The sequence below is a fragment of the Canis lupus genome, chromosome 5 (genome assembly GCF_003254725.2).
Source record: "Canis lupus dingo isolate Sandy chromosome 5, ASM325472v2, whole genome shotgun sequence".
In the NCBI taxonomy this organism is placed as follows: Eukaryota; Metazoa; Chordata; class Mammalia; order Carnivora; family Canidae; genus Canis; species Canis lupus.
This window is the reverse complement of record NC_064247.1, coordinates 22,778,900-22,800,527: the sequence shown is the minus strand read 5'-3', so window position 1 is coordinate 22,800,527 and position 21,628 is coordinate 22,778,900. Positions and strand designations below refer to the sequence as shown.

General features: G+C 40.9%; 1 protein-coding gene and 1 long non-coding RNA gene across 16 annotated transcripts in view; one reads left to right on the top strand and one right to left on the bottom strand.

Moving 5' to 3' along the window:
- ZC3H12C (zinc finger CCCH-type containing 12C) overlaps positions 1 to 21,628 on the top strand; it is a 176,790-nt gene that overhangs the window by 69,317 nt on the left and 85,845 nt on the right. For 14 of the 15 annotated variants that reach the window (XM_049109986.1, XM_049109988.1, XM_049109987.1 and 11 more), the window contains 2 exons: positions 16,997 to 17,450; positions 19,715 to 19,966. The gene's annotated coding sequence lies outside the window, so the exon portion shown is untranslated. Of the gene's footprint in view, positions 1 to 16,996; positions 17,451 to 18,503; positions 18,722 to 19,714; positions 19,967 to 21,628 lie in introns of those variants that run through there. The other variant, XM_035716715.2, reaches the window with a different exon arrangement.
- Positions 11,269 to 15,535, bottom strand: LOC125755101 (uncharacterized). The gene is made up of 3 exons (XR_007410693.1): positions 15,266 to 15,535; positions 12,858 to 12,966; positions 11,269 to 12,668 (listed from the first exon to the last, which is right to left on the bottom strand). It is a non-coding gene; the product is annotated as an uncharacterized LOC125755101 (long non-coding RNA).

Sequence of the window (21,628 nt, the reverse complement as noted above, 5' to 3'; positions counted from 1 at the left end):
TCTTACCATCTGGGACTCTTTCTCATTTTGTAAGGGAAGAAAAGGATGTTGCCAAATATTGCTAATTAACTATGAATATTCTCTTTTTTTTTTCCTTTTTTTTGTATATTTTTTTACTGGATTTTGATTTGCCAACATATAGCATAACACCCAGTGCTCATCCCAACAAGTGCCCCCCTCAGTGCCCGTCACGCAGTCACCCCAAGCTCCCGCCCACCTCCCTTTCCACTACCCCTTGTTCATTTCCCAGAGTTAGGTGTCTTTCATGTTTTGTCACCCTCACTGATATTTTCACTCATTTTATCTCCTTTCCCCTTTATTCCCTTTCACTATTTTTTATATTCCCCAAATGAATGAGACCATATCATGTTTGTCCTTCTCCGATTGACTTACTTCACTCAGCATAATACCCTCCAGTTCCATCCACGTCGAAGCAAATGGTGGGTATTTGTCGTTTCTAATGGCTGAGGAATATTCCATTGTATACATAGACCACAGCTTCTTTATCCATTCATCTTTCCATGGACACCAAGACTCCTTCCTTAGTTTGGCTATTGTGGACATTGCTGCTATAAACATTGGGGTGCAGGTGTCCTGCCATTTCACTGCATCTGTATCTTTGGGGTACATCCCCAGCAGTGCAATTGTTGGGTCTGGATCTTTCATTTTAAAGCATGATGCACTCTCTTGGTATCTTGGGAGCCTGTCTCCCAGCTCAAACGTTGACAACATTGCTCAGCACCCCAGGCTAGTAGTTGGCGCCCCAGGCTGGGCTGCGTGTGGCTGCTGGCTGGGGCCGGTGACCACAGGTGTCCCACAGTGCAGAGAGCATCTAACCAGGGGGACACATGCATGTGGGAGGACCAGCAGGGCTGGGGGCAGGCGGGAGGCTGCACGTCCTTGTGTTTGGCCTTCAGCAGCCTGGGACTTACCTGCGAAGTAAATGGTCTCACCCTGGAAGCTCTGGAGGTGTGGGGGTGTGGAGATGTAAGCCCCGGCCTTGATATCTCTTGTCCATTTTTACTTTCATTTTTAAATCCATGGATTTTAACTTTTTAAATTTTATAATCTCTTGGCTTAACTGCATCCTTCTAACATGTTATTATTTTTATATTTTAAATATCTTCTTGCCTATCATGGCTTTCTTTTACCTTAATCAAACTTAGTCTATTTTGTCTTCCTTACTATTTAATTTTTACATTTGGATATTTTGAACAGTATTCAAAGGCCTATGTTTTATCTAGTTTTCTAGTCACTTTCAATTTTCTTACCACTTTTTATGATAGCTATATTTATTTATTCTGTCTCTCTTCTTTTTTCTTTAATTGCAGCATTGCTTCTAATTTCTCAACATTGCCCAGTGGCTCCCCTATTTCTTCCAGTTTTAACAGCCACTCTCCATCTTCCCCCACAAACTCCCAGTGAACGCCTTTAACCCAGACATTTCAGGAGATTCGACAGCCACAATTCCTTCCCTGGACCACAAATTTCCTATTCTAGCTGCACCTATTTGCACACTTGGAATGGGATGTGTTTCTCACACCATGCTGTCAGGTCCATCTGTGATGTCCTTCTAGAATCTGTGCTAACTGTACAGATCAATGGATGGGAGCAAGACCTGTAGAGAATCGATACATAGTAGGAGAGGAAGGGAGGCACTAGCTTTCTTCCAGAAAGGAACCAGGACCTGCTGTCCCAGTGCTTATTTTAACAAGAGTCTCGAAACTTGTGATAGCTGTCCTAAGAAGAAACCACATAAAGACCAACAAAATCCTCAAGCTAAAAAAAAACCCTGAACTTTCTGTAACTAATATAATTAATGTTTTCAAATTCTGATGTAAAAAAATTCTACTCATGAGTAGATCTCCCACCTCCCATATTTAGGCTTCTAGAAGTAATGAGCTCTGGCAGGAATTATCCCAAACAGGGTTTGGATTTTGCTTCTGGTTTGGTGTTACATAGGCATATAAATCTTTGTGTGTATGTATATATATTAGACTTAGCTGCTTTTTTGTTTTGAATCTGAATTACTCAGAGTCCATAATCTTAGTAAGCAGCCTGGAGTTGCTATAAACCCTAGGGCCCCATAATAATGTATGATCTGCTTCTTTCCTTGACTAAAAATGAATCATTGTTCGACAAAGCAGGGACTAAGGCAAGATGCTTGCATGCCTGCGCTCAATTCCCTCAAAGAAAGCAGGATGCCATGTTGATTAGACTCAACTTTCTAAAAACAAACTGATTAATTATCAGGGCCTAGATCATGTCCATGATTCCCCTAAACTTGTTCTCCTGCCAGGATGCACATTGATTGCTCAGGTGCCTGGCCTCTAACAGGTGTGATAATTATCTCTGAAGGCTATAATGTCAAAATTGGCTCCGGAAGATGGCTTGAACCAAAAGAATTATTTCCATGTGACATGGGCTGCTTCTCTATAGTCATTTTAACCTCAATAAAAAAATCTGCTGCCAAGTGTATATATTTCACCAAATATGCAGAAGGATAGTCTCTGATAATGAGTTTAGTGTAAATTTCATGTATTTCTCAGTTCTCTTGCATTTGGGGAGGTAGGAGGGAAAAGTACCAAAATATATGGCAGGTGAAATCTGAAGTATTACAGCCTTTTTTGGAAAGCAATCTGGCGATATCTTTAAAAATTAAAATTCTGGATACTCTTCAACTCATCAATTCCATTCCTAGGAATCTACCCTTTGGAAATAAAAGTACCAATATAAAAGGATGCCAAGAACTGTAAATGAGCTGTAAATGAAGTGGAAGTCCACCAGTGAGGGTGGAGTGCTGAGTTGTGGCAGGCTCAGGCAATACCACACAGCCCTTGAAAAGCATGGAGTAGAGCAACACAAGATGATCTGGAAGGAGCCCATAAACAACTTTTGAAGAAGAAAAGCCAGAAAGACCAAAAAAACTAAAAACAGGAAAAAATGTGTAGAATATAATTTGTTCCCATTTTTTAATTTTTTAAAAAATTTTATTTATTTATTCATGAGACACAGAGAGAGGCAGAGACACAGGCAGAGAGAGAAGCAGGCTCCCTGCAGGGAACCCGATGTGGGACCTGATCCTGGGTCTCCAGGATCACGCCCTGAACCAAAAGCAGACACTCAACCACTGAGCCACCCAGGTGTCCCTTGTTCCCATTTTTTAAAAAAAATTGCCCAAAAAGTCTGCATGTTACAGATGCATAGGTAGATATAATACACTGTATTGAATTACATGAATACTGATAATATATAAGCAGACATTTGCTAAGGATTAACAGGGACCACTTAGAATGGTCAGTGATCAGAAATGGGATACTGAAATCTAGACAGAGTGGTATGATAAGTGTCCATGATAAAAGCAATAGGAAATATGATATTGTTCATGTAAAATCATACATGTATTTTTAATTTTTATCTTATTAGATAAAATAAATCCTAAAATAAAACATAAAAGCAATGATCACCAAAGTTTAATGATGGTTATCGCAGAGTAGTAGAATTTTAGGTGGACTTGACTTCCTTTTTTTAGATTGATTTATTTGAGAATGTGTGTGTGTGTGTGTGTGTGTGTGTGTGTGCATGTGTGTCCGTGCAAATGCACACAAGCAGAAGGGAAAGGTAGAGGGAAAAGGAGAGAAGCAGACTCCTCACTGGTAGTGGAGCCAGGCAGCCTCAATCCCACAACGCTGAGATCATAACCCCACCTAAAATCAACTGACTGAGCCACCCAGACACCCCTCTTTTTTTTTTTTAAAGACTGTATCTTTAAGTAATCTCTACACTCAACGTGGGGCTCGAGCTTACAACCCTGAAATCAAGTGTTGCATGGTCCACCGACTGAGCCAGCGAGATGCACCCCTCTGTTTGTTTGTATATGTTGCTTGAATTTTTTAGGGAGAGCATGTGCTAGCTACTTATATTCTATACAAATTTATTTATATATCTGTGGAATTAAAGATCAACCAAAATAGAAAAGCAAAGCTTGCTTATTCTGAGCTTACTACAGAAAGGATGACAGCCCCCATCACGAGCATTTTGGCAGTGTCAATGGCAGGCAGCGGGGTGGGAAAGCCTTATAGTGGAGAAAGGGGAAGGCTCCAGGTATGATCCTGATCGGAGGCTGTTGGTGGGGGGAAACAGTAGGCAGGCTAAACAGAGGGGGTGTCCTATGGTCAGGACGTGTTCAAAAGAGTGAACATTTAGCTTTCTCTGGTTGGTCCTAAGTTGGAAGTGGGGACAAAAACCAGGAAAGCTGTTAGTTATTAATCAGTTTTGCCCATTTTGGAGTGATTGTTACAGAAGTTATTGTTTAGCTTCCTGGATCATTTCTAGAGATAGCAATCTGGCCTTCTGAGAATCTGACCTACAGCAGGCTGGCTTCCTGGGCTGATTTTGTAGATAAGTGGGTTGTTTCTCTGGGCAGGTTGCTGCAGGTTATGGGTCAGAGTTCTATTTTTATAGATTGTCTGGCCATTGTTCATATATTGAGTCTGTCATATTTTATTTGTAACTTAATATATTTTTACATATTGACAAATATGTTTTATATTACATGATTTGTATTTTCTATAAAATGACCAATTTACATTTTATATAAAAATAAAGTTACTTAACTGTGTTTTTTTTTTTTCTTTTCATTTTTATTTATTTATGATAGTCACAGAGAGAGAGAGAGGCAGAGACACAGGCAGAGGGAGAAGCAGGCTCCATGCACCGGGAGCCCGACGTGGGACTCGATCCCGGGTCTCCAGGATCGCGCCCTGGGCCAAAGGCAGGCGCCAAACCGCTGCGCCACCCAGGGAACCCGAGTTACTTAACTGTGAAAAACAGAACAAAGAAAAAACTTCTAATTAAGTTGGTTAATGGATTGTGTAAAAGAAAACAAGTCCTGTCTTCTTAGCCCTTGCCATAATTTGGACTTGTTCCCAAACCTGTTTGTGCACATTATTACACCTTTTAAAAATGGAAATTTAGGGGTGCCTGAGTGGCTCAGTCGGTTAAGCATCTGGCTCTTAATTGTGGCTCAGGTCATGATCTTAGATTGTGAGGTTGAACCCTGCATCGGGCTCCATGCTGAGCATGGAGCCTGCTTGAAATCCTCAAATAATAATAATAATAATAATAATAATAATAATAATAATAATATTAAAATAGGAGTTTAGGGATGCCTGGGTGGCTCAGGCAGTTAAGCGTCTGCCTTTGGCTCAGGTCATGATCCTGAGGTCCTGGGATAGAGCCCCATATCAGGCTCCTTACTCAGTGGGAAGCCTGCCTCTCCCTCCCCCCCTTGCTCATGCTCTCTCTCACTATCACTCTCTTTCTCTCTCTCAAATAAGTAAATAAAAATCTTTAAGAAAATAGGAACTTATTAAATTGAAATGGAAGAATGTTCCTACTTTTATAGGAATCTTCTTTTTTTTTTTTAATAAACCTTCTAAAACCCTGTTCCATTTGCTCTGTCTACCTCTTATTGCTGGATTGTTAACTGCATCACCTTCTCTATGGGATTTAGGAGGACTGTTACATAGCAAGAACCAGCCTGGCTTAGTTAGCAAGGTTAAAGAGAACATGGCATGATGTGCTGAGCTGGCCTGGAAGCACCATGATCAACCCCCACCCCAGTCCCTTGTTCCAAGTCCTCTCACGATGCGGGGAGGCTGGGGCCAGGGAGTTAGACAAGTGAGCCAAGTGCTACTGCAGAGCTGCCACTGGGTCCTCAGATAAACTTAGGGCCCCTGGAATGTATCTTTTCTTTGCAACCTGAAAGAGTCAAACTAACACAAGTGGGCACTAAGGAATATATTTAATTAAAAATATACATATTTCATAAAACAGATGTAGTAAATCAACATAGGAGACTCTATGTTTGGTTTGTATAACTAATTATAATGGTGTATTTATGGACTGTCTTCTGCTGTACAGCTTTCAACAAAAGGAATTAGAAGCACAAAATTAAAGTCTGGAAGACCTATTTCTTCCAGCCTTATAAATCTGATGTGACTTTGCATGTTTCAAGTTCCTAAGGTTTCATATACCCTAAGCTCCTCTCGTACTGAAACTAGTCTTAAAATTCATCTGAACACACCTCCTACATTGACGTTTAGGGTGACTGCTCCTTGTCTCAGACCCATTTCATTCCTATTGCCCCACTGAGGATGTTCCACTCTCCTCTCATTAAAAAAAAAAAAAAAATCAGAAAAGAAAAATTTAAGCTTGTGGACTGATTGCCTACTTGAGAATATGTTTATATTGTTTCCTTCCTGATTCTCCCCCAAAGACTCCTATAAGAAGGAGGAGGATAGAGATTTAGTGCAGCCACCCTCAGACCGGGGCAGGGCTACAGGGCTTGGGTTAGGCCACCTTGCAAGGAAGATGTAAGGATTTAGGGTAACTGCACTTCCAGGGAGGACGTGGGTGGTTAGGGTGGCCACCTTTAGAAGGGAGGACAGAACACTGTTACCTGAAAAAGAAGGTGAGAGGAGGCAGATGAGATGACTGGAACTAGGAGAAGGTGAGGAGGAAACAGTTGTGTCTGGGGATAGGATGCCTGGACCTCATTCCCAAGGAGATCCTAATTCAATCTGAGTTAGCCCCGAAGAACTACTGTGTGGGGCACCATGCATGAGCTCTAAGGCTGTGGCAGGCTGTTCCCTGCAAAAAAGGAACATTAGACCTCCCCCTGCCATCGCCAGGACGTGGCAGGAGAGGGTCCCCCACTTGTGCTTGGAGTCCACGCACACCAAGACATTGGTCACATTGAGGCAACCCCCCACCTCACTCTAGGACACATAGAAACCACTGAGTACCTGGTGAAGGAAAGGAGAGGTTGTCACAACTGCATTTTGGATCCCGATAATGGTTCACTAGAACAATTCTATCCAACAGGGAGTACTACCGCTTACAACATTTAATGCCTTGTCACTGCCCTTCTCTTGAGTCAGGAAGTGGCTCTGGGCTGCGCCGCAGGAACTCTGGTTACGTATGTTCACACAAAATGAGGGAAGGCTCCAGGGGTCTCCTGACAAGTCAGATGATATTTTCTAGCAGTCTGCATTCTGGCCCTACATTCATAATTTGAAATTACTTTAGATGATCAAGAGGGTGTCCTCTCTCATATGTAACAAGAAGACAAGTATCTTGCTTTGTGTAATTGATAATGTTTTATTATGAACCAGGGGATGGATTCACAAACAACTGGTCATTGAGTCTATTGCTAGAAAGAGAGGTTCAGTATTCATTATGCAAAAGCTAAAAATATTGTCTTTGATAGTCTCCAAAATTAAACTCCAAAGTTTAACATAAAAAAATGACTTACCATAAACTAATGTGATTTGTGATCTAGAGATACATTTTGCTGTTAATTTATCCTAGAAAATACCCCAGGAAAACAACTTAAAAGCTCTACAATCCATCTTCCTCTTCATCAACGGTGCCACTCTCTTGTTCTAAAAAGTTTCTTGACTGGACAACTATAACTGAGTTCCACCGAGTCTCCATGCTTCTGGTGTGTCTCATCCTGGCTACTTTCAACGAACCCATTCTGCCCACAGAAATGTGTGAAAATATGTAGCTGTGCTACAGAAATGTGTGAAAATATAAAAGTCCCACCACATAACAGTCCCACTGCAGTACTGGCTTCCATTCTTGGAATTATGCAGGCTACCTCCTGTTCCGTGTGTTCTAATCTGGTACTCCTTACTCTTGTCTCTTCTGGGCCTCTGGCTGCAGCCTGGATGGCTCCCATTGGACATTCCACTCCAGCTCAACCCCAGCATCTCTTCCAGACATGATCCTGGTATTTGTCCTCCAGCATTTGCTACCTAGCACTTGGGTAAGAGATGCTTCTAACCACCACCCCCACCACCACCACCACACACACACATACACCAGTCTTTCAGCATCTATGCCAAGGGAAACTGGAAAGTTTCCAGTCTTATCTCCTTCTGATCTATCCTCACTGAAGCCAGATTCATCTCTCTAAAATGAAATTTTTATAGTGTTTCTCCCCTGCTTAAAATTCTTCAATGGTTCGCCTGTGGCCTTCAAGATGAAGTTCAAACTCCTCATGGCAAACATGGCAGACAAAATCCTTTTTGACTTTGCTCCAACCACCATTTCTAGCCTCTTACTGTCACCTCCTCTATACTCACTTTTCATCTTAACCATCATAATACACTTGCATTTTCCCCAAAGTACTATGATTTCCTGACTCTATATCCCACCTTTCTAGAATGTTCTTTCCAGAGCTTTTTACCAAGTGACCTCTAATTCAGTCTTCACATAATAAAGACTTCCTTTTCCAGAAAGCTTTTTTTTAACTTTTTTATAAATTTATTTTTTATTGGTGTTCAATTTGCCAACATACAGAATAACATCCAGTGCTCATCCTGTCAAGTGCCCACCTCAGTGCCTGTCAGCCAGTCACCCCCACCCCCCACCCAGCTTTTTTTTAACTTATTGCAGCAAAGCTTACCATGTCATTCTTGGAGGTCCTACAGTGCTTTTAACTTACCTCATTATGTATTACTGTAATCATTTGCTTTTAATGTTTGTCTTCCCACTAAGCAGTCTTTGAAGCCCTAGTTCCTTGCATAATATCTGACCTATATTAATTGTTGAGTGAAGGAACAAACAAACAAATGAATTAAGGAATGTTAGAATGCATCCAAAGCACATTCCTGGGAAAATTTTAACATTGCTTTTGGATGTCAAACTCTCCCAGAGTTGTGCAATATCACTGATTTTTTTATTAATATTTTTTAATGGTGGAATAAAAGAAGGACAAGCCTGTATTCCATAGTTTGAGCCAAATGTTGTGAGAGTGTTTCTCCATGACGCTAGTGGTTCCTGACCCTTCTCTAGGAATTCTGAAAGGGAAGAGGTTACAATGAGAAAAGAAGGAAGGAGAAGAAAGAAATTTAAAAACATAGCAGCTCATGGTTTTGGCAGGTTAAAGAAAGAAGGAAGGCACTTTCACTTTGATGACATTTTCAAATATATAAGCTACCAGGTAAGAAGCCATAACCAACCAATTTTGTACATGTCGGGAGAAAAGGGAAATTTGCATCCAGTGATTCGTGAGTCTATAAGTGATACGATGAAGAAATGTACTGGTGGGCAGGCAGGGCATCAGCTACGAAAGACTAACGCCATAGGACAGTTACTAGTGGTTTAAAGTTGTGTTAGTTTTTTTTCTATCTTCATGAGTGGAAAACATGGTTTTGAGATTAGAGAATTAATAAAATAATTAGAGAATAAATAGAACCCCGAGATCTGTCTTACAACTGACATAGCTGATTAAATATGCTTCTGATGGTTCTATTAAATTTTTAATTTTTTTAAAAAAAATTCTGAACAGCTGGGTGAGAAGGAAGAACAAATTCTCCCCTATCCCATGTCTCATAGCTGCTGTACTCATGAGTCTCTGATTCATTTCCATGTAGAGGTAGAAATGATCATCCAGAGTGTACTGAACAAGCTTATATATTAATAATAGGATGACAATCTGGACTCTGCTGTTTTTACTTTTAAAGCATTTATCCATCTCAGCCAGCCACAGAGACCACTGATGAATCAAGTGCTGAACGGAGAAGGCAACCTCAGCTTTGTCTACCTCCTACCCAGCTCCTATCAAGAGCCTCTGGGAAAGTGGAATTATTTAGAAATTATCTCTTATGTTACACAGTCCCCCTGCTCTTCAAGTTCTATGTTCAATTGTTGAATCAAATCAAACTATCAAATGAGATGTTTATCAAAGCGTGCAAGAAGCAGTCATATTAAAATCCCTATTTGATTTCCCATTCAAAAAAAATCACCGGGATGATTAATGACCATTCTTAAAGTTTCATGTGTGATATTTCTTCAAAATAAAGGGAAAAGAGGGGAACCTGGTTGGCTCAGTCAATAGAGCATGTGACTCTTGATCAAGCCCCACGTTCAGTGAGAGATTACTTTGAAAAAATTAAACCTTTCGGTGTATCTGGATGGCTCAGTCAGTTACATGTCCAATTCTTTCAGCTCAGATCATGATCACAGGGTTGTGAGATCAAGCCCCACATTGGATTCCACACTCGCCATGGAGCCTGTTTAAAATTCTCTCTCTCCCTTCCCTTCCCCACCCACCCCTCTAAAAAAAAGTTTAAAAAAATTAAATCCTTAAAAATAAATAAAATAAAGGAAAAATAAACAAAACAGAACTCAGGCAGTTTTAGCTACTCTGAGAAAAGCTGTGCAGGCTTCCTCCTTAAAATCAAAATTGCAGCCAGAGGCTGACTTCTTTGGGTCCTCTGAGCCCAGTTCATGGCAAAAGCTCTACTGAGCCGTTCCCAAACAATATGGCCATTCTAGTCCTTACCTGCTGTCCCTTGAGCTTGCAAGCCACCTTCTCCATCTCTTCTGCTTTTCTTCTATTTTCTTTAAACGTAAACCTCCTCCAGTGTTAAATTCTCAGTCCTATTCTTTTTTTTTTTTTTATGATAGTCACACACAGAGAGAGAGAGAGGCAGAGACACAGGCAGAGGGAGAAGCAAGCTCCATGCACCGGGAGCCCGACGTGGGATTCGATCCCGGGTCTCCAGGATCGCGCCCTGGGCCAAAGGCAGGCGCCCAACCACTGTGCCACCCAGGGATCCCCTCAGTCCTATTCTTTTATTTGTTCATTCAACAATATGTATTGAGATGTACTGAGAGCCCACTATGTGCCAGAGATCATGTATGTATTGGAGATTGTGAGTGAGACAGAGCCAGTCATGGAGCTTACAAGCCAAGCTAGGAATCAACTCAGGTTAAGGTATCTTGAGCTCTTTGACAGTTCCACAATTTCTCTGGCAAAAATCACAAGCTCTTTGCAACTCTCTCGGCTCCTAGAGGTGGTCTCTCTGGGCTCGAGGACTCTGCAGACATTATCAGACACATGCACATCAAGAAGCAGCAGGTGATGAAACGTTCCATTTGCAACCCCGGGCCCCAAGTTCATAAGGGCCTTTGAGGGAAATGCTGTTCAACAAAAGTGTGGACTCTGCCAGAGGCTACGGACTTTGAGAATATTCTAATTCCTGTGACATGATCCCAGTCTACCTCTTCCATGCCCTCCATTTCTTGCACACTGTGCTTTTTTTTTTTTTATAAATTTTTATTTATTTATGATAGTCACACACAGAGAGAGAGAGAGAGAGAGGCAGAGACACAGGCAGAGGGAGAAGCAGGCTCCATGCACCGGGAGCCCGACGTGGGACTCAATCCCGGGTCTCCAGGATCGCGTCCTGGGCCAAAGGCAGGCGCCAAACCGCTGCGCCACCCAGGGATCCCCACTGTGCTTAATTGATAGCAAACTACTCCAGTTCCCTGAACACACTATGTCTTAGAATTTTCCACACTCTGCAAATGCTTCCACTTACCCATCCTTTGCTAACCTGTTCATGTATCATACTCCTATCTGTCATTCAAATCATCCCTTAAGGAACACCACCTCCCTGAATACCTGCTGGCTTCCCTCCTTCTTCCCCTTCCTCTCCTTTCCCCAAACAATCCCTCCCTCTTCTGTGCTGCAGAGGTATAATGCAATGGTTTCTAGCTGAGTCTCTGAATTCTAATTATTCTGAGTTTAGTTCCTGGCCCAACCACTTAGCAACTATGATCTTGGACTGTTTATTTAACCCTTCTGGGTCTCCGTTTCCTGATCTGCAAAAAGTGGCAATAATAGTGTCTATCTCATAGGGTTGTTAAGCAACATAAAGAAATATGAAAACTTGGAACAGGTTCTGATGCATAGTTATCATGTCTACTATTGATCAGATCACATTGGGGTGCAGTTCTGTATTTCAGTTTCACTTTACCCCATTCAACTGGCAGCTTCTTAAGAGCAGGAATCATGTCTAACTCATCACTAGGCCCACTTATACAATAAGTGCACAGCAAGGAGGTTTTAGCTGAACCTAATAGTGGTATTAGGTATGAATGTCATCCTTCCTTACAGTTCAATGCAATTAGAATGCAAGGGATTTTGAATGACTCATACTGTACTAACTGCAATTAGTGATCCTCTTCCTCCCATGCCCTTTTTTAAATTGCCTTTCCCTTTGTGGCTTAACTTCAATCATTCAACAATTGTCTATCAGAAGCCTATTCTGTGCCAAGCACTGTGCTGGGCAGTGGAGATTTCTCAGTGAACATGAGGCAGTCCCAAGCCTCTAGAAGAGACAGACAAGTGAACGATCTTATGCGGCAGAGTCCTGTGAGAATCCCAATGAGGTAGTGCACAAATGTCAAGTGACAACCTAAGGAAATGCAACTGTCTAATTTTTGAAGTCAGAGAAATGAAATCTGGCTGAAGTGAGGAGAGCAGAGTCTTTGGGAGGTGTACTCTGTACCCACTAAGTTAATAAGACCAACCAGCTGCCCTTAGTTTTAATGACAGACTCTAAGGAACTCTGGGGAGCAGTACCTTGGGGTCTTGAGCACCCCTGCTTTCTTGCAGCATTACTTCCTAGAGAAGATTTCGCCCTTAGAAGTTGCTATGGAGGAATGCAAATATGTCTGGCAAGCATGAGATGCCTGAGGCCATATTATCTGGAGCCTCCGAGGCCTCTTGAATTCACTGCAGTAAATCTTCTTGCTTTGTTCAACCACGTCCCTTCTTGAAAGGATCCAGGCTTTTTTCAAAACACCTGTTAGAATTATACCGCATAAATTTTTTGTATTATGGTCAGAAAGACCCTAATTCTCTTTGCGTGTAACTTGTGCTCTACATCTAAAACATTCTTAGTCAGTCTCTGAGTTCTTTCATTAGTAAAACATTTATTGGACATCTACTGGGGCACCATGATTATCATAATTACCCCCAGGGGCTGGCATACCTTGACTTTGTAAATTCTTCATTTCCTTTCTTGATTATCTCACACTCCGTTTTCCCACACCTGTGGGTTTATTTATGTAGTGAAGTAATTTGGGGGAAGTGTAAATACACTGAAAAATATGAAAGTCAACAGAATCCCACATCAGAGTTTGAAGTATCTTCTGGCCTCAGCTTGTAGCTATAGGGGCTCCATTCTGGAACTTCCAGTCTGGTGAGCATGGTTGCCTTTCCCTCCCTGGGTGGCACTGTAGGGCAGCTCTCTTTCATTCACACTTTTCTTCCTCATGTGAAGTCCAGCCCTCTCCCCCTCCTATTAACAACAGAATGTAATTCTAGATGTCGAATTTGAATTCATCGTTGAAGGTTAAAAATTTCGGATGTCAGGCAGAACTGGATTTGAATTCTAACTCCAAACCATTGAAGTAGCTGTGTGACTTTGGGGAAGTGGCTTAACTCCTCTGGACCCAGTTGTCCATCTGAATAGTATTGTTGTAAAGATGCAATGAGATAACATATACAAATAGCTTAACTAAGTAAGGGTTGTTCTAGGTGCTTTATATGTATCCACTCTTTTGCCTCTTACAAGGGGCCCATCCCATAGGGAACTTTGGGGTAAATTTCATGTCACCATTTTCTAGCGAGGTCTACCAGCCCACACCTCCCTTACATGCCACATTCTGTACTTGCCAGGCACAAAATAAAGGCAGCTTTCTTGCTGTGGCTGGCCTTGAGGTGCTACCTGCCTGGGGCATCCAGCCCTCCAGCCCTCCTGAAGGGCGCCTCCGACAGGCTCGAGTGACAGGCTCAGCACGGCTGCTTGGCTCAGATAGGCAGCCTGCAGCACTTTGCACTAGCTGCAAATACATCTTGCATTTTAATCCAACAGAGCTAGCTTTGCTGACATTAAGGACGTGGTACAAAGCACAGCTCTTTAGTTTCCAAATGAATGAAAATGACACATTGAAAACGAGGCTGGCCACAGCATCGAGCTGGAAAACAATAATGACTCACAGGAAACACAGGGACTGAGTAAGCACCAACGAAAGGCCACTCAGCCCTTCGTTAACATCACTCGGGAAAACGTGGTCTCGCTGCGGAACAGCCAAAAACATATGGACAAAATCTCCCAGCTTTTGAGGACAGTCTAATTCCCATCTGGCTTATAAACTGCCTACCTTCCAAATTAGGTACACTAGGAGTTGACAGAAGATGTGCAGGGGCCATCGGTATAGAAATGTTAACATGTGGCATGCATCTGCGTCAGGACTGGAATTGCTAATCAATTGTGAAATGACTATGAGATAGCTTTAATAAACAAGCTTATTATTTACAGTCTAGATGTGAGACCACAAAAAAAATACTCTACTGGTGACAGAGATTGAAGCTTCCTTCTGCATGTATGTACCATCAGAGGTCTGAGCACAGATTTTTAAAAATCTAATCATAAATCAAATATTTTATGTGCTGCTCTTGTTTATTATCTTTATCATCACTAGGTAATGCATTATCTGATGCACAAAAAAATCTTATAATGCATAAGCTTTTCCTTCAACCTATTCATTATTTTTATGGGTGATCATTTATTCAACATATTAACGATTATCTTTGTGCAACAAAAAAATATTGATTTGTAATGCTAGTAGATGTTCACAATTTTGAACTAAAAAAAAACTATATGATATCCCACAAGGAAAAAAATTACATAGGTAAAAGGAATGAATCCGTATTGCTTTCACTTTTGGGGGGGCTTCTCAGGAGTTGCCAACAAGAACTGGGAACTTAAAGGAGATGTCTAGGAGATTGTATGCTAAAATATTTTGTATTAACTCAATCATGGGTTTGGTTACCAAAATCAAGCATTCTTAGAAGACACACCTCATATACATTTTTAATGTTTGTGGCTCCCCAGCATCTAAAGCTCTTTGCTATGCTTGAGAAACCTTAAGAGGCAGAGCCCATCTCTCACTGCAGAAAGTGAACATTCCTGGCACTAGCTTGCCCATCCTCCTTTGCAGCTGGAGCTCCAGCACAGGGTCTAAACTCTGATTGGATGCACTCATGTCAGATTTCGAACAAGGAGCTAGTGACCAAAGATGACCAAAGAAAGAGAACCCTCATAGAGTTCATTCTGCCAAGAGTAATAGTAGAACCAGAGCTACATTCCGTTTTCCAGAAGCACAGCCATTTCAGTGGCCACTTCTAGAGCCAGCCTTGGGGTGGTGATAGGACACGCTGTGGTGTTGATACCTTCCTGGAATACTTCTGTGGTGTGATGCTGGACACAGTGCCTGGCTCTGTAGCCTCCAAGCTTGGTTTTCAAGCCTAACTAGAAATTATATCAGATCCTAAATATTCTTTCATAAATTCTATCGTATAGGACCAAAACCCTGGCTGTTTCACTATACTTACTTTTTAAAATATTGAACACTTTACTCCAGCTATATATTATAGTTTGAGGAGAAGAAGAAATATTCTTCTAGATTAAGAGAGAAGAAAACAAACATAAGCACCACAAAGCAGCTGGAAGCCTTGTGAACACATTTGCTGTCAGTTTCGGACATTCTCACTTTGAATTCCAGAATGTACCTTCCAGGTGACAATGACTATGTATTGTCATGTGATGTGAAGCACGTAACTGTTCCCTCTTACCCATCCTAGAGTCCTCACACATATGATGGATTTCAGCCTGTTCTTCCTCCACCCTCTGTGGTCCACTCAGAGTGCTTTACTGGGATTAATTCTCACCCACTGAGAAGAGCTTCAAAATCTTAGATCAACTTTCTAGTTCCACTAGACTTGCCTTCATTTTGATCATTCTCTTTCTACTTTATTCTCAGAGTTTGTTAGTCTGTTTCTTTGAAGAGCTTTGACTAGCTCTTCTACCCCATTTCATCCTACTTCTGAGGAGATAAATGGCAATAAACTGTGCATGTGTAGACTGTCCTTTCTGGAGTTAGCCACACCATCTCTTTTTCTCTTTCTCTCTCTCTCTCTCTCGATAGGTAGATAAATAGATAGATAGATATAAATATACATATATATAAATACATATATCATTTAATATATATATTAAAGGAATTTATATATTATATATATAAATTCCTTTATATATATTATAAATATATAAAATATATTTTACTATATATTATATATTTATAATATATAAATATATTTATATATAAATAAATACTTATATATTAATAATATATTATTATATAATATAATATATAAATAATATAATATAATATATATTATAATATATAATATATAAAATAAATATTTATAATATATATAAATAAATATATATATAAAGGAATTTCTTTATATATAAAGGAATTTCTTCTTCCCGTACTTCGGAAAGAAGAGAAATTCTTCTGTGGGAATTATATCTTTGTCCTACCCCCCAGAGCATAGTGCCACTTTAAGTAGTATCTTAACAAAGTTTTCAGCAATTAACTTAACAATTCAATTAAAACAACGTCTCCTACAGGGGCACCTGGATGACTCAGTGGGTTAAATATCTGACCTCAGCTCAGGTCATGATCTGGGGTCCTGGAATCTAGCCCCCAGTTGGGCTCCATGCTCAGCAAAGAGTCTGCTGCCCCTTCCCCTCCTCCTGCATTCTGTCTCTCTGTCTCTCAAATAAATAAAATCTTTAAAAATAAAGAAATAAACCTATGTCTTCTACTAAGCAACAAGGTTACTTGAGACCTGGGTGATTCAAGATGGATACAGTTCACACAGAGCTTTCCAAAGCAAACATCTATGAGATTATAAGCATATCCACTTAATGAAAGAGAAAGTTAGTGTTAAAAAAATTTACTTCCCTGATGGCAAGTGGTGTGGAGTATTTTCTCATGTGTTTGTTGGTCGTATCTATGTCTTCCTCTGTGAAATTTCTGTTCATGTCTTTTGCCCATTTCATGATTGGATTGTTTGTTTCTTTGCTGTCGAGTTTAATAAGTTCTTTATAGATCTTGGATACTAGCCCTTTATCTGATACCTCATTTGCAACTATCTTATCCCATTCTGTAGGTTGTCTTTGAGTTTTGTTGACTGTTTCTTTTGCTGTGCAGAAGCTTTGTATCTTGATTAAGTCCCAATAATTCATTTTTGCTTTTGTATCCCTTGCCTTCATAGATGTAACTTGCAAGAAGTTGCTGTGGCCAAGTAAGAATGGTGAAAATTAAGAAGACAGGAAACCACAAATGTTGGAGAGGATGTGGAGAAAGGGGAAACCCTCTTGCACTGTTGGTGGGAATGTGAGCTGGTGCAGCCACTCTGGAAAACTGTGTAGAGGTTCCTCAAAGAGTTAAAAATAGACCTGCCCTATGACCCAGCAATTGCACTGCTGGGGATTTACCCCAAAGATACAGATGCAGTGAAACCCTGGGACACCTGCACCCCAATGTTTATAGCAGCAATGTCCACAATAGCCAAACTGGAGAAGGAGCCTTGGTGTCCATTGAAAGACGAATGGATAAAGAAGATGTGGTCTATGTATACAATGGAATATTACTCAGCCATTAGAAACGACAAATACCTACCATTTGTTTCAATGTGGATGGAACTGGAGGGTATTATGCTGAGTGCAGTAAGTCAATCAGAGAAGGACAAACATGATATGGTCTCATTCATTTGGGGAATACAAAAAATAGTGAAAGGAAATAGAGGGCAATGGAGAGAAAATGGGTGGGAAATATCAGTGAGGGAGACAGAACATGAGAGACTCTTAACTCTGGGAAACAAACAAGGGGTAGTGGAAAGGGAGGTGGATAGGGGGATGGGGTGACTGGGTGACAGGCACTGAGGAGGGTACTTGTCAGGATGAGCACTAGGTTATATGCTATATGTTGGCAAATTGAACTCCAATAAAAAAATTTAAAAAAAAAAAAAAAGAAATTTACTAACCTGCCCAAAGCACAGAACTGGTTTAAAGTAGGACTGAATTTCTGAGACTCAAAACCCAGGTTTCAAACCTTGTACTATTCCTTGATGTAAATGTATCTCTCCACTTTAAAAAAAAAAAAAAAACAAACAAACAAAAAAAGATTTATTTATTTATTTATTTATTTGACACAGAGAAAGAGAGATAGAGCATGAACAGGGGGAGGGGCAGAAGGAGAGGGAGAAGTAGGCTCCCCACTGATCAGGGAGCCTGACGTGGGACTCAATCCCAGGACCCTGAGATCATGACCTGAGCTGAAGGCAGATGCTTAAGCAACTGAGCCCCCCCCCACCCCTCTCCACTGTTTAAGTGTCATTTGTGGTGCCCACCATATGCAGAGCCTAGAGCCACTTCCAAGGGAAATTGTTCCCTCTTGAACCCCTGCTGACAGGGCAACCCTTGACCAGCCATGAGTGGCTGTTCCCACCCCTCTCTGGCTTCTACTGATTGAACAGAGTGGGCAGCTGACCTTGAAGGAAGCCAATCCACAGATTAGTCAGCAGCTCATTGAGGTGGCCTGACACAAGAAGTTTTGACTCAACAGAGATGACCTCTGTCAACCAGATTCTGGCTGATTCTTATTCCTTCTAACCAAGGGACCCTAATTGACTTAACCTTTCTGTAGATGGTTGTAAACAGATTGTGTGAAACAAACTTGTTCAACTTTCTATTTTACCACTTTTACGTAAACATATACTAATAGAACAGGATATCACATGTTTGGAAGTTCCCAGTCTTCTTAATCTCTGATAACTACTTTTCTTTTAGAAATTTTTTTCTATGGAGTCCTTGCTCCCATACAATCTTGGTCCTCTCTCTCCTTTTTCGTCTCTCCTTCCTCTACAGGAAGAGGCTACACAGCATTTTGAGTGCTTTACATACATTATCCTATTTAAGGCTCACAGCAACCCTATAAGGTAAACATTCATATCTCTATTTTACAGATAAAGAGTAAAAAGCACAGAGTGATGGTGGTGGTTTGGATTAAGGTGATGGTAGAGGAGAAAGAGGGCAGAGTAATATATTTTGAAAGTAGAACCAACAAGACGTGGCTGCTGAATTAGATGTGGAAGTGAGGGAGGTGATGCTTAAGTAACAGACTGAATTATGCAGCCATTTGCCCATCCTATTGGTCATCTCTAATTAGATGTTCCAGAAGCTCTTCTAGAAGATGAGTTCACCATGCTTAAAACTGAATTTTATCATTTTTTTCCCCAAGACCTACTCCTCCTTTCAATATTTTCTTTTTCAAAGAGCATCACCATCACAATGATTAAGTGGCAGGTACTTTATAGAAAGGAATGCAAATGAGAGAAGCAGTTAAAAGTATGGTCATATCGTACTCCAATAAAAAAATATATACAAAAATAAATAAATAAATAAATAAATAAATAAATAAATAAATAAATAGAAAAAAAACCACAAAATTGAGATGGGCTGTATGTATAAACTATACACCAATATTTAGAAAACTTTAGCACCAAAAAGGAATGAAAATTCTCTCAATCAACTTTTTATATTGATTATGAGGTGAAATCATGCTATTTTGGAAATATTAGGTTAAATAAAATATATTTTTAAATTAAAAAAAAACACTATGGTCAAGATCCTTCTAGGTATTCAAAGTGTTTTCTCTGATTTATTCATATATTTACTGACTTTTAGCTCCATCATTTGACCATAAGTCTCTCTGGGGCAGAGATTATATCTGTAATTAGAGCTAATATTTACTGAGTCTTTGCCAAAGGTCAGGGCTTATGTGACACACTTTGAATGCATCATCCCATGTAGTTTTCCCAACAGCCTTATGAGGCAGTACACCATGGCCAAGAGCTTCTGTTCAAATCCTGGCTCTGGCACATGATTTGGGGGAAATTACTCAACTTTTCTGTATCTTGGTTATCTCACAGGACTCTGGGAGGATAGAGAAGAGACATCTAACCCAGAAAGACAAGATCAAAGGAGGCTTTCTAGAATGGAATGAATCGCTGTGCTAAATCTTTGTTCACAAGGTATTAGGGGAAGGGCATCACCAGCAGAGAGAGCACTCTATATGGGGGCCTGGGAATAAACCATGGCATGAAACCTTCTGATGATTGCCAACGCAGTTTATGAAGAGCAAGGAAAGGTGACAAGCTCAAGAAACTACAAGAGCCAGGCAGGTAAGTGTTTTAAGAGAGGCTGGCCAGGGATGCCATAATGGGAAGGCATGTGGTCTGTGCAAACTGGACAGCAAGGGGCTAGCTGCTGGGGCCAGTCTCTACTCCCACTACAGGCTCTTCAGTCTCTTCCTTGACCCGTATAGCTGACACTGCCTTGGGGCTCCTGCACTTGCAATGGCCTCTACCTGGAATGTGGTTCGCATGGGCTAGCTCCTTTGCATCATTTCAGCTAAAATTCGATTGAAAAAAAGGCTTCCCTGATCACTGCCTGCAGCCCCTGCAGACCTGCTAGTGCTCTACTCTGACTTCTTCAGAGCACTGACTAGTATGTGAAATTATTTTGTCCATTTGTGGCTTCCATCTGTTTGTGTAATGGTATATTTATAATATAAGCTCTGTTGGAGCAGGAAACTTTTCCAGCACCTACAATGACTGACATAGTAGGAGCCCTCCAAAAGGCCATTTATTCATTTTGAATAAACAAAGGTGCTTTGTTGTGTGCATCTCCTCAATGCCATGTACTATGCACTACAGAGATGGATTTGACAATCATCAGAATATAGGTACTACTGAATGCCGCAGAAATGGATGAGAAAACCCAGGACATGTGTATGGAGCCAAAATATAATGAATCAGAGAGGAATTCTTCATAGGAATAGAGAGAGGAAGTAAGAGGGAAGCAGGAGAGAAGTGGTATCACAGAAACCAAGGGAAAACAGAGCCCATGATATAAATTACAGCTTGATTAGATAATCTGCTTCTGGCTGATTATGACGTGCGGTAGATACTTGGGGTAGCTAACCTTTCTTTCATTACTTGTTTCCTTCCTGAGCCCATTTGGGGACTTCTGAAGAAAGTCTCACCTACATACCTACTTTCTTTCTGGGTTTCCTATGATATATCTCAATAGTGATGTCATGTCTGTTTTCCTTTTACCTTATTCAAGTCAACTTGCCAGAATTCTCATCTTCAGATAAACAGATTTCCATTTATGTATGTGTGCATCCTATCTGGAAATAGTATCTATATATACAGATATCTGTAGTGTCTATCTATCTATGTCTATATCTGCATCTAGATCTATCTCAGGTGATTATAAGTGCTAAAAAAAAAAAAAACGGGGGGGTTAGGGGATGGATGGATGGATAGAGACCAGAATGTATATGAAGGGAGGTTTTATGTGGATGTTCCAGATAGAGCGTTGAGAGATGGCTTCTCTATTGAGGAGACATTTGAGCAGAAGTTCAAAGGACACTAAGAAGCAAGCCTTGTGGGTGTTTATGGAAGAGTGTTCCAGAGAAAGGGAATGGCCAGAATGGCAAGAAGGTTGGTGTGGCAGGTAGAGGATGAGCAGGGGAGAGTGGGAGGAGACAAGGGGTTGGCAGGTGCAGGAGGGGCTGAAGGAAGCAGCAGCGGCTAATGGGAGGACCTCCCAACCGTGCCCAGAACATAGCAGGTGTCCAACAAGCACTTGTTAAATGAATGAATCCCTAAAGTGGACAAGAATTCTTTTGATATCTGCATCCTGGGGATTGCAGCTGACAGAAGGAGTCCCTAACTCGGGGAAGTTTAGTACTTTTTTTTTTAAGATTTTATTTATTCATGAGAGAGAGAGAGAGAGAGAGGCAGAGACACAGGCAGAGGGAGAAGCAGGCTCCATGC